Genomic DNA, 17,441 nt, shown 5'->3' on the forward strand with positions numbered 1-17,441 from the left:
AGATCACTGTCCTGTTTAGTACATCGATCTCTGACATAGCTATGTATTATTATTATTTGTAGATCACTGTCCTGTTTAGTACATCGATCTCTGACATAGCTATGTATTATTATTATTTGTAGATCACTGTCCTGTTTAGTACATCGATCTCTGACATAGCTATGTATTATTATTATTTGTAGATCACTGTCCTGTTTAGTACATCGATCTCTGACATAGCTATGTATTATTATTATTTGTAGATCACTGTCCTGTTTAGTACATCGATCTCTGACATAGTTATGTATTATTATTATTTGTAGATCACTGTCCTGTTTAGTACATCGATCTCTGACATAGCTATGTATTATTATTATTTGTAGATCACTGTCCTGTTTAGTACATCGATCTCTGACATAGCTATGTATTATTATTATTTGTAGATCACTGTCCTGTTTAGTACATCGATCTCTGACATAGCTATGTATTATTATTATTTGTAGATCACTGTCCTGTTTAGTACATCGATCTCTGACATAGCTATGTATTATTATTATTTGTAGATCACTGTCCTGTTTAGTACATCGATCTCTGACATAGCTATGTATTATTATTATTTGTAGATCACTGTCCTGTTTAGTACATCGATCTCGACATAGCTATGTATTATTATTATTTGTAGATCACTGTCCTGTTTAGTACATCGATCTCTGACATAGCTATGTATTATTATTATTTGTAGATCACTGTCCTGTTTAGTACATCGATCTCTGACATAGCTATGTATTATTATTATTTGTAGATCACTGTCCTGTTTAGTACATCGATCTCTGACATAGCTATGTATTATTATTATTTGTAAATCACTGTCCTGTTTAGTACATCGATCTCTGACATAGCTATGTATTATTATTATTTGTAGATCACTGTCCTGTTTAGTACATCGATCTCTGACATAGCTATGTATTATTATTATTTGTAGATCACTGTCCTGTTTAGTACATCGATCTCTGACATAGCTATGTATTATTATTATTTGTAGATCACTGTCCTGTTTAGTACATCGATCTCTGACATAGCTATGTATTATTATTATTTGTAGATCACTGTCCTGTTTAGTACATCGATCTCTGACATAGCTATGTATTATTATTATTTGTAGATCACTGTCCTGTTTAGTACATCGATCTCTGACATAGCTATGTATTATTATTATTTGTAGATCACTGTCCTGTTTAGTACATCGATCTCCGACATAGCTATGTATTATTATTATTTGTAGATCACTGTCCTGTTTAGTACATCGATCTCTGACATAGCTATGTATTATTATTATTTGTAGATCACTGTCCTGTTTAGTACATCGATCTCTGACATAGCTATGTATTATTATTATTTGTAGATCACTGTCCTGTTTAGTACATCGATCTCTGACATAGCTATGTATTATTATTATTTGTAGATCACTGTCCTGTTTAGTACATCGATCTCTGACATAGCTATGTATTATTATTATTTGTAGATCACTGTCCTGTTTAGTACATCGATCTTTGACATAGCTATGTATTATTATTATTTGTAGAACACTGTCCTGTTTAGTACATCGATCTCTGACATAGCTATGTATTATTATTATTTGTAGATCACTGTCCTGTTTAGTACATCGATCTCTGACATAGCTATGTATTATTATTATTTGTAGATCACTGTCCTGTTTAGTACATCGATCTCTGACATAGCTATGTATTATTATTATTTGTAGATCACTGTCCTGTTTAGTACATCGATCTCTGGCATAGCTATGTATTATTATTATTTGTAAATCACTGTCCTGTTTAGTACATCGATCTCTGACATAGCTATGTATTATTATTATTTGTAGATCACTGTCCTATTTAGTACATCGATCTCTGACATAGCTATGTATTATTATTATTTGTAGATCACTGTCCTGTTTAGTACATCGATCTCTGACATAGCTATGTATTATTATTATTTGTAGATCACTGTCCTGTTTAGTACATCGATCTCTGACATAGCTATGTATTATTATTATTTGTAGATCACTGTCCTGTTTAGTACATCGATCTCTGACATAGCTATGTATTATTATTATTTGTAGATCACTGTCCTGTTTAGTACATCGATCTCTGACATAGCTATGTATTATTATTATTTGTAGATCACTGTCCTGTTTAGTACATCGATCTCGACATAGCTATGTATTATTATTATTTGTAGATCACTGTCCTGTTTAGTACATCGATCTCTGACATAGCTATGTATTATTATTATTTGTAGATCACTGTCCTGTTTAGTACATCGATCTCTGACATAGCTATGTATTATTATTATTTGTAGATCACTGTCCTGTTTAGTACATCGATCTCTGACATAGCTATGTATTATTATTATTTGTAGATCACTGTCCTGTTTAGTACATCGATCTCTGACATAGCTATGTATTATTATTATTTGTAGATCACTGTCCTGTTTAGTACATCGATCTCTGACATAGCTATGTATTATTATTATTTGTAGATCACTGTCCTGTTTAGTACATCGATCTCTGACATAGCTATGTATTATTATTATTTGTAGATCACTGTCCTGTTTAGTACATCGATCTCTGACATAGCTATGTATTATTATTATTTGTAGATCACTGTCCTGTTTAGTACATCGATCTCTGACATAGCTATGTATTATTATTTGTAGATCACTGTCCTGTTTAGTACATCGATCTCTGACATAGCTATGTATTATTATTATTTGTAGATCACTGTCCTGTTTAGTACATCGATCTCTGACATAGCTATGTATTATTATTATTTGTAGATCACTGTCCTGTTTAGTACATCGATCTCTGACATAGCTATGTATTATTATTATTTGTAGATCACTGTCCTGTTTAGTACATCGATCTCTGACATAGCTATGTATTATTATTATTTGTAGATCACTGTCCTGTTTAGTACATCGATCTCTGACATAGCTATGTATTATTATTATTTGTAGATCACTGTCCTGTTTAGTACATCGATCTCTGACATAGCTATGTATTATTATTATTTGTAGATCACTGTCCTGTTTAGTACATCGATCTCTGACATAGCTATGTATTATTATTATTTGTAGATCACTGTCCTGTTTAGTACATCGATCTCTGACATAGCTATGTATTATTATTATTTGTAGATCACTGTCCTGTTTAGTACATCGATCTCTGACATAGCTATGTATTATTATTATTTGTAGATCACTGTCCTGTTTAGTACATCGATCTCTGACATAGCTATGTATTATTATTTGTAGATCACTGTCCTGTTTAGTACATCGATCTCTGACATAGCTATGTATTATTATTATTTGTAGATCACTGTCCTGTTTAGTACATCGATCTCTGACATAGCTATGTATTATTATTATTTGTAGATCACTGTCCTGTTTAGTACATCGATCTCTGACATAGCTATGTATTATTATTATTTGTAGATCACTGTCCTGTTTAGTACATCGATCTCTGACATAGCTATGTATTATTATTATTTGTAGATCACTGTCCTGTTTAGTACATCGATCTCTGACATAGCTATGTATTATTATTATTTGTAGATCACTGTCCTGTTTAGTACATCGATCTCTGACATAGCTATGTATTATTATTATTTGTAGATCACTGTCCTGTTTAGTACATCGATCTCTGACATAGCTATGTATTATTATTATTTGTAGATCACTGTCCTGTTTAGTACATCGATCTCTGACATAGCTATGTATTATTATTATTTGTAGATCACTGTCCTGTTTAGTACATCGATCTCTGACATAGTTATGTATTATTATTATTTGTAGATCACTGTCCTGTTTAGTACATCGATTTCTGACATAGCTATGTATTATTATTATTTGTAGATCACTGTCCTGTTTAGTACATCGATCTCTGACATAGCTATGTATTATTATTATTTGTAGATCACTGTCCTGTTTAGTACATCGATCTCTGACATAGCTATGTATTATTATTATTTGTAGATCACTGTCCTGTTTAGTACATCGATCTCTGACATAGCTATGTATTATTATTATTTGTAGATCACTGTCCTGTTTAGTACATCGATCTCTGACATAGCTATGTATTATTATTATTTGTAGATCACTGTCCTGTTTAGTACATCGATCTCTGACATAGCTATGTATTATTATTATTTGTAAATCACTGTCCTGTTTAGTACATCGATCTCTGACATAGATATGTATTATTATTATTTGTAGATCACTGTCCTGTTTAGTACATCGATCTCTGACATAGTTATGTATTATTATTATTTGTAGATCACTGTCCTGTTTAGTACATCGATCTCTGACATAGCTATGTATTATTATTATTTGTAGATCACTGTCCTGTTTAGTACATCGATCTCTGACATAGCTATGTATTATTATTATTTGTAGATCACTGTCCTGTTTAGTACATCGATCTCTGACATAGCTATGTATTATTATTATTTGTAGATCACTGTACTGTTTAGTACATCGATCTCTGACATAGCTATGTATTATTATTATTTGTAGATCACTGTCCTGTTTAGTACATCGATCTCTGACATAGCTATGTATTATTATTATTTGTAGATCACTGTCCTGTTTAGTACATCGATCTCTGACATAGCTATGTATTATTATTATTTGTAGATCACTGTCCTGTTTAGTACATCGATCTCTGACATAGCTATGTATTATTATTATTTGTAGATCACTGTCCTGTTTAGTACATCGATCTCTGACATAGCTATGTATTATTATTATTTGTAGATCACTGTCCTGTTTAGTACATCGATCTCTGACATAGCTATGTATTATTATTTGTAGATCACTGTCCTGTTTAGTACATCGATCTCTGACATAGCTATGTATTATTATTATTTGTAGATCACTGTCCTGTTTAGTACATCGATCTCTGACATAGCTATGTATTATTATTATTTGTAGATCACTGTCCTGTTTAGTACATCGATCTCTGACATAGCTATGTATTATTATTATTTGTAGATCACTGTCCTGTTTAGTACATCGATCTCTGACATAGCTATGTATTATTATTATTTGTAGATCACTGTCCTGTTTAGTACATCGATCTCTGACATAGCTATGTATTATTATTATTTGTAGATCACTGTCCTGTTTAGTACATCGATCTCTGACATAGCTATGTATTATTATTATTTGTAGATCACTGTCCTGTTTAGTACATCGATCTCTGACATAGCTATGTATTATTATTATTTGTAGATCACTGTCCTGTTTAGTACATCGATCTCTGACATAGCTATGTATTATTATTATTTGTAGATCACTGTCCTGTTTAGTACATCGATCTCTGACATAGCTATGTATTATTATTATTTGTAGATCACTGTCCTGTTTAGTACATCGATCTCTGACATAGCTATGTATTATTATTATTTGTAGATCACTGTCCTGTTTAGTACATCGATCTCTGACATAGCTATGTATTATTATTATTTGTAGATCACTGTCCTGTTTAGTACATCGATCTCTGACATAGCTATGTATTATTATTATTTGTAGATCACTGTCCTGTTTAATACATCGATCTCTGACATAACTATGTAATATTATTATTTGTAGATCACTGTCCTGTTTAGTACATCGATCTCTGACATAGCTATGTATTATTATTATTTGTAGATCACTGTCCTGTTTAGTACATCGATCTCTGACATAGCTATGTATTATTATTATTTGTAGATCACTGTCCTGTTTAGTACATCGATCTCTGACATAGCTATGTATTATTATTATTTGTAGATCACTGTCCTGTTTAGTACATCGATCTCTGACATAGCTATGTATTATTATTATTTGTAGATCACTGTCCTGTTTAGTACATCGATCTCTGACATAGCTATGTATTATTATTATTTGTAGATCACTGTCCTGTTTAGTACATCGATCTCTGACATAGCTATGTATTATTATTATTTGTAGATCACTGTCCTGTTTAGTACATCGATCTCTGACATAGCTATGTATTATTATTATTTGTAGATCACTGTCCTGTTTAGTACATCGATCTCTGACATAGCTATGTATTATTATTATTTGTAGATCACTGTCCTGTTTAGTACATCGATCTCTGACATAGCTATGTATTATTATTATTTGTAGATCACTGTCCTGTTTAGTACATCGATCTCTGACATAGCTATGTATTATTATTATTTGTAGATCACTGTCCTGTTTAGTACATCGATCTCTGACATAGCTATGTATTATTATTATTTGTAGATCACTGTCCTGTTTAGTACATCGATCTCTGACATAGCTATGTATTATTATTATTTGTAGATCACTGTCCTGTTTAGTACATCGATCTCTGACATAGCTATGTATTATTATTATTTGTAGATCACTGTCCTGTTTAGTACATCGATCTCTGACATAGCTATGTATTATTATTATTTGTAGATCACTGTCCTGTTTAGTACATCGATCTCTGACATAGCTATGTATTATTATTATTTGTAGATCACTGTCCTGTTTAGTACATCGATCTCTGACATAGCTATGTATTATTATTATTTGTAGATCACTGTCCTGTTTAGTACATCGATCTCTGACATAGCTATGTATTATTATTATTTGTAGATCACTGTCCTGTTTAGTACATCGATCTCTGACATAGCTATGTATTATTATTATTTGTAGATCACTGTCCTGTTTAGTACATCGATCTCTGACATAGCTATGTATTATTATTATTTGTAGATCACTGTCCTGTTTAGTACATCGATCTCTGACATAGCTATGTATTATTATTATTTGTAGATCACTGTCCTGTTTAGTACATCGATCTCTGACATAGCTATGTATTATTATTATTTGTAGATCACTGTCCTGTTTAGTACATCGATCTCTGACATAGCTATGTATTATTATTATTTGTAGATCACTGTCCTGTTTAGTACATCGATCTCTGACATAGCTATGTATTATTATTATTTGTAGATCACTGTCCTGTTTAGTACATCGATCTCTGACATAGCTATGTATTATTATTATTTGTAGATCACTGTCCTGTTTAGTACATCGATCTCTGACATAGCTATGTATTATTATTATTTGTAGATCACTGTCCTGTTTAGTACATCGATCTCTGACATAGCTATGTATTATTATTATTTGTAGATCACTGTCCTGTTTAGTACATCGATCTCTGACATAGCTATGTATTAATATTATTTGTAGATCACTGTCCTGTTTAGTACATCAATCTCTGACATAGCTATGTATTATTATTATTTGTAGATCACTGTCCTGTTTAGTACATCGATCTCTGACATAGCTATGTATTATTATTATTTGTAGATCACTGTCCTGTTTAGTACATCGATCTCTGACATAGCTATGTATTATTATTATTTGTAGATCACTGTCCTGTTTAGTACATCGATCTCTGACATAGCTATGTATTATTATTATTTGTAGATCACTGTCCTGTTTAGTACATCGATCTCTGACATAGCTATGTATTATTATTATTTGTAGATCACTGTCCTGTTTAGTACATCGATCTCTGACATAGCTATGTATTATTATTATTTGTAGATCACTGTCCTGTTTAGTACATCGATCTCTGACATAGCTATGTATTATTATTATTTGTAGATCACTGTCCTGTTTAGTACATCGATCTCTGACATAGCTATGTATTATTATTATTTGTAGATCACTGTCCTGTTTAGTACATCGATCTCTGACATAGCTATGTATTATTATTATTTGTAGATCACTGTCCTGTTTAGTACATCGATCTCTGACATAGCTATGTATTATTATTATTTGTAGATCACTGTCCTGTTTAGTACATCGATCTCTGTCATAGCTATGTATTATTATTATTTGTAGATCACTGTCCTGTTTAGTACATCGATCTCTGACATAGCTATGTATTATTATTATTTGTAGATCACTGTCCTGTTTAGTACATCGATCTCTGACATAGCTATGTATTATTATTATTTGTAGATCACTGTCCTGTTTAGTACATCGATCTCTGACATAGCTATGTATTATTATTATTTGTAGATCACTGTCCTGTTTAGTACATCGATCTCTGACATAGCTATGTATTATTATTATTTGTAGATCACTGTCCTGTTTAGTACATCGATCTCTGACATAGCTATGTATTATTATTATTTGTAGATCACTGTCCTGTTTAGTACATCGATCTCTGACATAGCTATGTATTATTATTATTTGTAGATCACTGTCCTGTTTAGTACATCGATCTCTGACATAGCTATGTATTATTATTATTTGTAGATCACTGTCCTGTTTAGTACATCGATCTCTGACATAGCTATGTATTATTATTATTTGTAGATCACTGTCCTGTTTAGTACATCGATCTCTGACATAGCTATGTATTATTATTATTTGTAGATCACTGTCCTGTTTAGTACATCGATCTCTGACATAGCTATGTATTATTATTATTTGTAGATCACTGTCCTGTTTAGTACATCGATCTCTGACATAGCTATGTATTATTATTATTTGTAGATCACTGTCCTGTTTAGTACATCGATCTCTGACATAGCTATGTATTATTATTATTTGTAGATCACTGTCCTATTTAGTACATCGATCTCTGACATAGCTATGTATTATTATTATTTGTAGATCACTGTCCTGTTTAGTACATCGATCTCTGACATAGCTATGTATTATTATTATTTGTAGATCACTGTCCTGTTTAGTACATCGATCTCTGACATAGCTATGTATTATTATTATTTGTAGATCACTGTCCTGTTTAGTACATCGATCTCTGACATAGCTATGTATTATTATTATTTGTAGATCACTGTCCTGTTTAGTACATCGATCTCTGACATAGCTATGTATTATTATTATTTGTAGATCACTGTCCTGTTTAGTACATCGATCTCTGACATAGCTATGTATTATTATTATTTGTAGATCACTGTCCTGTTTAGTACATCGATCTCTGACATAGCTATGTATTATTATTATTTGTAGATCACTGTCCTGTTTAGTACATCGATCTCTGACATAGCTATGTATTATTATTATTTGTAGATCACTGTCCTGTTTAGTACATCGATCTCTGACATAGCTATGTATTATTATTATTTGTAGATCACTGTCCTGTTTAGTACATCGATCTCTGACATAGCTATGTATTATTATTATTTGTAGATCACTGTCCTGTTTAGTACATCGATCTCTGACATAGCTATGTATTATTATTATTTGTAGATCACTGTCCTGTTTAGTACATCGATCTCTGACATAGCTATGTATTATTATTATTTGTAGATCACTGTCCTGTTTAGTACATCGATCTCTGACATAGTTATGTATTATTATTATTTGTAGATCACTGTCCTGTTTAGTACATCGATCTCTGACATAGCTATGTATTATTATTATTTGTAGATCACTGTCCTGTTTAGTACATCGATCTCTGACATAGCTATGTATTATTATTATTTGTAGATCACTGTCCTGTTTAGTACATCGATCTCTGACATAGCTATGTATTATTATTATTTGTAGATCACTGTCCTGTTTAGTACATCGATCTCTGACATAGCTATGTATTATTATTATTTGTAGATCACTGTCCTGTTTAGTACATCGATCTCTGACATAGCTATGTATTATTATTATTTGTAGATCACTGTCCTGTTTAGTACATCGATCTCTGACATAGCTATGTATTATTATTTGTAGATCACTGTCCTGTTTAGTACATCGATCTCTGACATAGCTATGTATTATTATTATTTGTAGATCACTGTCCTGTTTAGTACATCGATCTCTGACATAGCTATGTATTATTATTATTTGTAGATCACTGTCCTGTTTAGTACATCGATCTCTGACATAGCTATGTATTATTATTATTTGTAGATCACTGTCCTGTTTAGTACATCGATCTCTGACATAGCTATGTATTATTATTATTTGTAGATCACTGTCCTGTTTAGTACATCGATCTCTGACATAGCTATGTATTATTATTATTTGTAGATCACTGTCCTGTTTAGTACATCGATCTCTGACATAGCTATGTATTATTATTATTTGTAGATCACTGTCCTGTTTAGTACATCGATCTCTGACATAGCTATGTATTATTATTATTTGTAGATCACTGTCCTGTTTAGTACATCGATCTCTGACATAGCTATGTATTATTATTATTTGTAGATCACTGTCCTGTTTAGTACATCGATCTCTGACATAGCTATGTATTATTATTATTTGTAGATCACTGTCCTGTTTAGTACATCGATCTCTGACATAGCTATGTATTATTATTATTTGTAGATCACTGTCCTGTTTAGTACATCGATCTCTGACATAGCTATGTATTATTATTTGTAGATCACTGTCCTGTTTAGTACATCGATCTCTGACATAGCTATGTATTATTATTATTTGTAGATCACTGTCCTGTTTAGTACATCGATCTCTGACATAGCTATGTATTATTATTATTTGTAGATCACTGTCCTGTTTAGTACATCGATCTCTGACATAGCTATGTATTATTATTATTTGTAGATCACTGTCCTGTTTAGTACATCGATCTCTGACATAGCTATGTATTATTATTATTTGTAGATCACTGTCCTGTTTAGTACATCGATCTCTGACATAGCTATGTATTATTATTATTTGTAGATCACTGTCCTGTTTAGTACATCGATCTCTGACATAGCTATGTATTATTATTATTTGTAGATCACTGTCCTGTTTAGTACATCGATCTCTGACATAGCTATGTATTATTATTATTTGCAGATCACTGTCCTGTTTAGTACATCGATCTCTGACATAGCTATGTATTATTATTATTTGTAGATCACTGTCCTGTTTAGTACATCGATCTCTGACATAGCTATGTATTATTATTATTTGTAGATCACTGTCCTGTTTAGTACATCGATCTCTGACATAGCTATGTATTATTATTATTTGTAGATCACTGTCCTGTTTAGTACATCGATCTCTGACATAGCTATGTATTATTATTATTTGTAGATCACTGTCCTGTTTAGTACATCGATCTCTGACATAGCTATGTATTATTATTATTTGTAGATCACTGTCCTGTTTAGTACATCGATCTCTGACATAGCTATGTATTATTATTATTTGTAGATCACTGTCCTGTTTAGTACATCGATCTCTGACATAGCTATGTATTATTATTATTTGTAGATCACTGTCCTGTTTAGTACATCGATCTCTGACATAGCTATGTATTATTATTATTTGTAGATCACTGTCCTGTTTAGTACATCGATCTCTGACATAGCTATGTATTATTATTATTTGTAGATCACTGTCCTGTTTAGTACATCGATCTCTGACATAGCTATGTTTTATTATTATTTGTAGATCACTGTCCTGTTTAGTACATCGATCTCTGACATAGCTATGTATTATTATTATTTGTAGATCACTGTCCTGTTTAGTACATCGATCTCTGACATAGCTATGTATTATTATTATTTGTAGATCACTGTCCTGTTTAGTACATCGATCTCTGACATAGCTATGTATTATTATTATTTGTAGATCACTGTCCTGTTTAGTACATCGATCTCTGACATAGCTATGTATTATTATTTGTAGATCACTGTCCTGTTTAGTACATCGATCTCTGACATAGCTATGTATTATTATTATTTGTAGATCACTGTCCTGTTTAGTACATCGATCTCTGACATAGCTATGTATTATTATTATTTGTAGATCACTGTCCTGTTTAGTACATCGATCTCTGACATAGCTATGTATTATTATTATTTGTAGATCACTGTCCTGTTTAGTACATCGATCTCTGACATAGCTATGTATTATTATTATTTGTAGATCACTGTCCTGTTTAGTACATCGATCTCTGACATAGCTATGTATTATTATTATTTGTAGATCACTGTCCTGTTTAGTACATCGATCTCTGACATAGCTATGTATTATTATTATTTGTAGATCACTGTCCTGTTTAGTACATCGATCTTTGACATAGCTATGTATTATTATTATTATTATTTGTAGATCACTGTCCTGTTTAGTACATCGATCTCTGACATAGCTATGTATTATTATTATTTGTAGATCACTGTCCTGTTTAGTACATCGATCTCTGACATAGCTATGTATTATTATTATTTGTAGATCACTGTCCTGTTTAGTACATCGATCTCTGACATAGCTATGTATTATTATTATTTGTAGATCACTGTCCTGTTTAGTACATCGATCTCTGACATAGCTATGTATTATTATTATTTGTAGATCACTGTCCTGTTTAGTACATCGATCTCTGACATAGCTATGTATTATTATTATTTGTAGATCACTGTCCTGTTTAGTACATCGATCTCTGACATAGCTATGTATTATTATTATTTGTAGATCACTGTCCTGTTTAGTACATCGATCTCTGACATAGCTATGTATTATTATTATTTGTAGATCACTGTCCTGTTTAGTACATCGATCTCTGACATAGCTATGTATTATTATTATTTGTAGATCACTGTCCTGTTTAGTACATCGATCTCTGACATAGCTATGTATTATTATTATTTGTAGATCACTGTCCTGTTTAGTACATCGATCTCTGACATAGCTATGTATTATTATTATTTGTAGATCACTGTCCTGTTTAGTACATCGATCTCTGACATAGCTATGTATTATTATTATTTGTAGATCACTGTCCTGTTTAGTACATCGATCTCTGACATAGCTATGTATTATTATTATTTGTAGATCACTGTCCTGTTTAGTACATCGATCTCTGACATAGCTATGTATTATTATTATTTGTAGATCACTGTCCTGTTTAGTACATCGATCTCTGACATAGCTATGTATTATTATTATTTGTAGATCACTGTCCTGTTTAGTACATCGATCTCTGACATAGCTATGTATTATTATTATTTGTAGATCACTGTCCTGTTTAGTACATCGATCTCTGACATAGCTATGTATTATTATTTGTAGATCACTGTCCTGTTTAGTACATCGATCTCTGACATAGCTATGTATTATTATTATTTGTAGATCACTGTCCTGTTTAGTACATCGATCTCTGACATAGCTATGTATTATTATTATTTGTAGATCACTGTCCTGTTTAGTACATCGATCTCTGACATAGCTATGTATTATTATTATTTGTAGATCACTGTCCTGTTTAGTACATCGATCTCTGACATAGCTATGTATTATTATTATTTGTAGATCACTGTCCTGTTTAGTACATCGATCTCTGACATAGCTATGTATTATTATTATTTGTAGATCACTGTCCTGTTTAGTACATCGATCTCTGACATAGCTATGTATTATTATTATTTGTAGATCACTGTCCTGTTTAGTACATCGATCTCTGACATAGCTATGTATTATTATTATTTGTAGATCACTGTCCTGTTTAGTACATCGATCTCTGACATAGCTATGTATTATTATTATTTGTAGATCACTGTCCTGTTTAGTACATCGATCTCTGACATAGCTATGTATTATTATTTGTAGATCACTGTCCTGTTTAGTACATCGATCTCTGACATAGCTATGTATTATTATTTTTGTAGATCACTGTCCTGTTTAGTACATCGATCTCTGACATAGCTATGTATTATTATTATTATTTGTAGATCACTGTCCTGTTTAGTACATCGATCTCTGACATAGCTATGTATTATTATTATTTGTAGATCACTGTCCTGTTTAGTACATCGATCTCTGACATAGCTATGTATTATTATTATTTGTAGATCACTGTCCTGTTTAGTACATCGATCTCTGACATAGCTATGTATTATTATTATTTGTAGATCACTGTCCTGTTTAGTACATCGATCTCTGACATAGCTATGTATTATTATTATTTGTAGATCACTGTCCTGTTTAGTACATCGATCTCTGACATAGCTATGTATTATTATTATTTGTAGATCACTGTCCTGTTTAGTACATCGATCTCTGACATAGCTATGTATTATTATTATTATTTGTAGATCACTGTCCTGTTTAGTACATCGATCTCTGACATAGCTATGTATTATTATTATTTGTAGATCACTGTCCTGTTTAGTACATCGATCTCTGACATAGTTATGTATTATTATTATTTGTAGATCACTGTCCTGTTTAGTACATCGATCTCTGACATAGCTATGTATTATTATTATTTGTAGATCACTGTCCTGTTTAGTACATCGATCTCTGACATAGCTATGTATTATTATTATTTGTAGATCACTGTCCTGTTTAGTACATCGATCTCTGACATAGCTATGTATTATTATTATTTGTAGATCACTGTCCTGTTTAGTACATCGATCTCTGACATAGCTATGTATTATTATTATTTGTAGATCACTGTCCTGTTTAGTACATCGATCTCTGACATAGCTATGTATTATTATTTCTGTAGATCACTGTCCTGTTTAGTACATCGATCTCTGACATAGCTATGTATTATTATTATTTGTAGATCACTGTCCTGTTTAGTACATCGATCTCTGACATAGCTATGTATTATTATTATTTGTAGATCACTGTCCTGTTTAGTACATCGATCTCTGACATAGTTATGTATTATTATTATTTGTAGATCACTGTCCTGTTTAGTACATCGATCTCTGACATAGTTATGTATTATTATTATTTGTAGATCACTGTCCTGTTTAGTACATCGATCTCTGACATAGCTATGTATTATTATTTGTAGATCACTGTCCTGTTTAGTACATCGATCTCTGACATAGCTATGTATTATTATTATTTGTAGATCACTGTCCTGTTTAGTACATCGATCTCTGACATAGCTATGTATTATTATTTGTAGATCACTGTCCTGTTTAGTACATCGATCTCTGACATAGCTATGTATTATTATTATTTGTAGATCACTGTCCTGTTTAGTACATCGATCTCTGACATAGCTATGTATTATTATTATTTGTAGATCACTGTCCTGTTTAGTACATCAATCTCTGACATAGTTATGTATTATTATTATTTGTAGATCACTTTCCTGTTTAGTACATCGATCTCTGACATAGCTATGTATTATTATTTGTAGACCACTGTCCTGTTTAGTACATCGATCTCTGACATAGCTATGTATTATTATTATTTGTAGATCACTGTCCTGTTTAGTACATCGATCTCTGACATAGCTATGTATTATTATTTGTAGATCACTGTCCTGTTTAGTACATCGATCTCTGACATAGCTATGTATTATTATTTGTAGATCACTGTCCTGTTTAGTACATCGATCTCTGACATAGCTATGTATTATTATTTTTGTAGATCACTGTCCTGTTTAGTACATCGATCTCTGACATAGCTATGTATTATTATTATTTGTAGATCACTGTCCTGTTTAGTACATCGATCTCTGACATAGCTATGTATTATTATTATTTGTAGATCACTGTCCTGTTTAGTACATCGATCTCTGACATAGTTATGTATTATTAATATTTGTAGATCACTGTCCTGTTTAGTACATCGATCTCTGACATAGCTATGTATTATTATTTTTGTAGATCACTGTCCTGTTTAGTACATCGATCTCTGACATAGCTATTTATTATTATTTCTGTAGATCACTGTCCTGTTTAGTACATCGATCTCTGACATAGCTATGTATTATTATTATTTGTAGATCACTGTCCTGTTTAGTACATCGATCTCTGACATAGCTATGTATTATTATTATTTGTAGATCACTGTCCTGTTTAGTACATCGATCTCTGACATAGCTATGTATTATTATTTGTAGATCACTGTCCTGTTTAGTACATCGATCTCTGACATAGCTATGTATTATTATTATTTGTAGATCACTGTCCTGTTTAGTACATCGATCTCTGACATAGCTATGTATTATTATTTGTAGACCACTGTCCTGTTTAGTACATCAATCTCTGACATAGCTATGTATTATTATTATTTGTAGATCACTGTCCTGTTTAGTACATCGATCTCTGACATAGCTATGTATTATTATTTGTAGATCACTGTCCTGTTTAGTACATCGATCTCTGACATAGCCATGTATTATTATTATTTGTAGATCACTGTCCTGTTTAGTACATCGATCTCTGACATAGTTATGTATATTATTATTTGTAGATCACTGTCCTGTTTAGTACATCGATCTCTGACATAGCCATGTATTATTATTTTTGTAGATCACTGTCCTGTTTAGTACATCGATCTCTGACATAGCTATGTATTATTATTTTTGTAGATCACTGGCCTGTTTAGTACATCGATCTCTGACATAGCTATGTATTATTATTTTTGTAGATCACTGTCCTGTTTAGTACATCAATCTCTGACATAGTTATGTATTATTATTATTTGTAGATCACTGTCCTGTTTAGTACATCGATCTCTGACATAGCTATGTATTATTATTTGTAGATCACTGTCCTGTTTAGTACATCGATCTCTGACATAGCTATGTATTATTATTATTTGTAGATCACTGTCCTGTTTAGTACATCAATCTCTGACATAGCTATGTATTATTATTATTTGTAGATCACTGTCCTGTTTAGTACATCGATCTCTGACATAGCTATGTATTATTATTATTTGTAGATCACTGTCCTGTTTAGTACATCGATCTCTGACATAGCTATGTATTATTATTATTTGTAGATCACTGTCCTGTTTAGTACATCGATCTCTGACATAGCTATGTATTATTATTATTTGTAGATCACTGTCCTGTTTAGTACATCGATCTCTGACATAGCTATGTATTATTATTATTTGTAGATCACTGTCCTGTTTAGTACATCGATCTCTGACATAGCTATGTATTATTATTATTTGTAGATCACTGTCCTTTTTAGTACATCGATCTCTGAAATAGCTATGTATTATTAGTATTTGTAGATCACTGTCCTGTTTAGTACATCGATCTCTGACATAGCTATGTATTATTATTATTTGTAGATCACTGTCCTGTTTAGTACATCGATCTCTGACATAGCTATGTATTATTATTATTTGTAGATCACTGTCCTGTTTAGTACATCGATCTCTGACATAGCTATGTATTATTATTATTTGTAGATCACTGTCCTGTTTAGTACATCGATCTCTGACATAGCTATGTATTATTATTATTTGTAGATCACTGTCCTGTTTAGTACATCGATCTCTGACATAGCTATGTATTATTATTATTTGTAGATCACTGTCCTGTTTAGTACATCGATCTCTGACATAGCTATGTATTATTATTATTTGTAGATCACTGTCCTGTTTAGTACATCGATCTCTGACATAGCTATGTATTATTATTATTTGTAGATCACTGTCCTGTTTAGTACATCGATCTC

This window comes from Protopterus annectens, chromosome 5.part0 (assembly GCF_019279795.1).
Source record: "Protopterus annectens isolate FY-2018-M chromosome 5.part0, PAN1.0, whole genome shotgun sequence".
Lineage (NCBI taxonomy): Eukaryota > Metazoa > Chordata > Ceratodontiformes > Protopteridae > Protopterus > Protopterus annectens.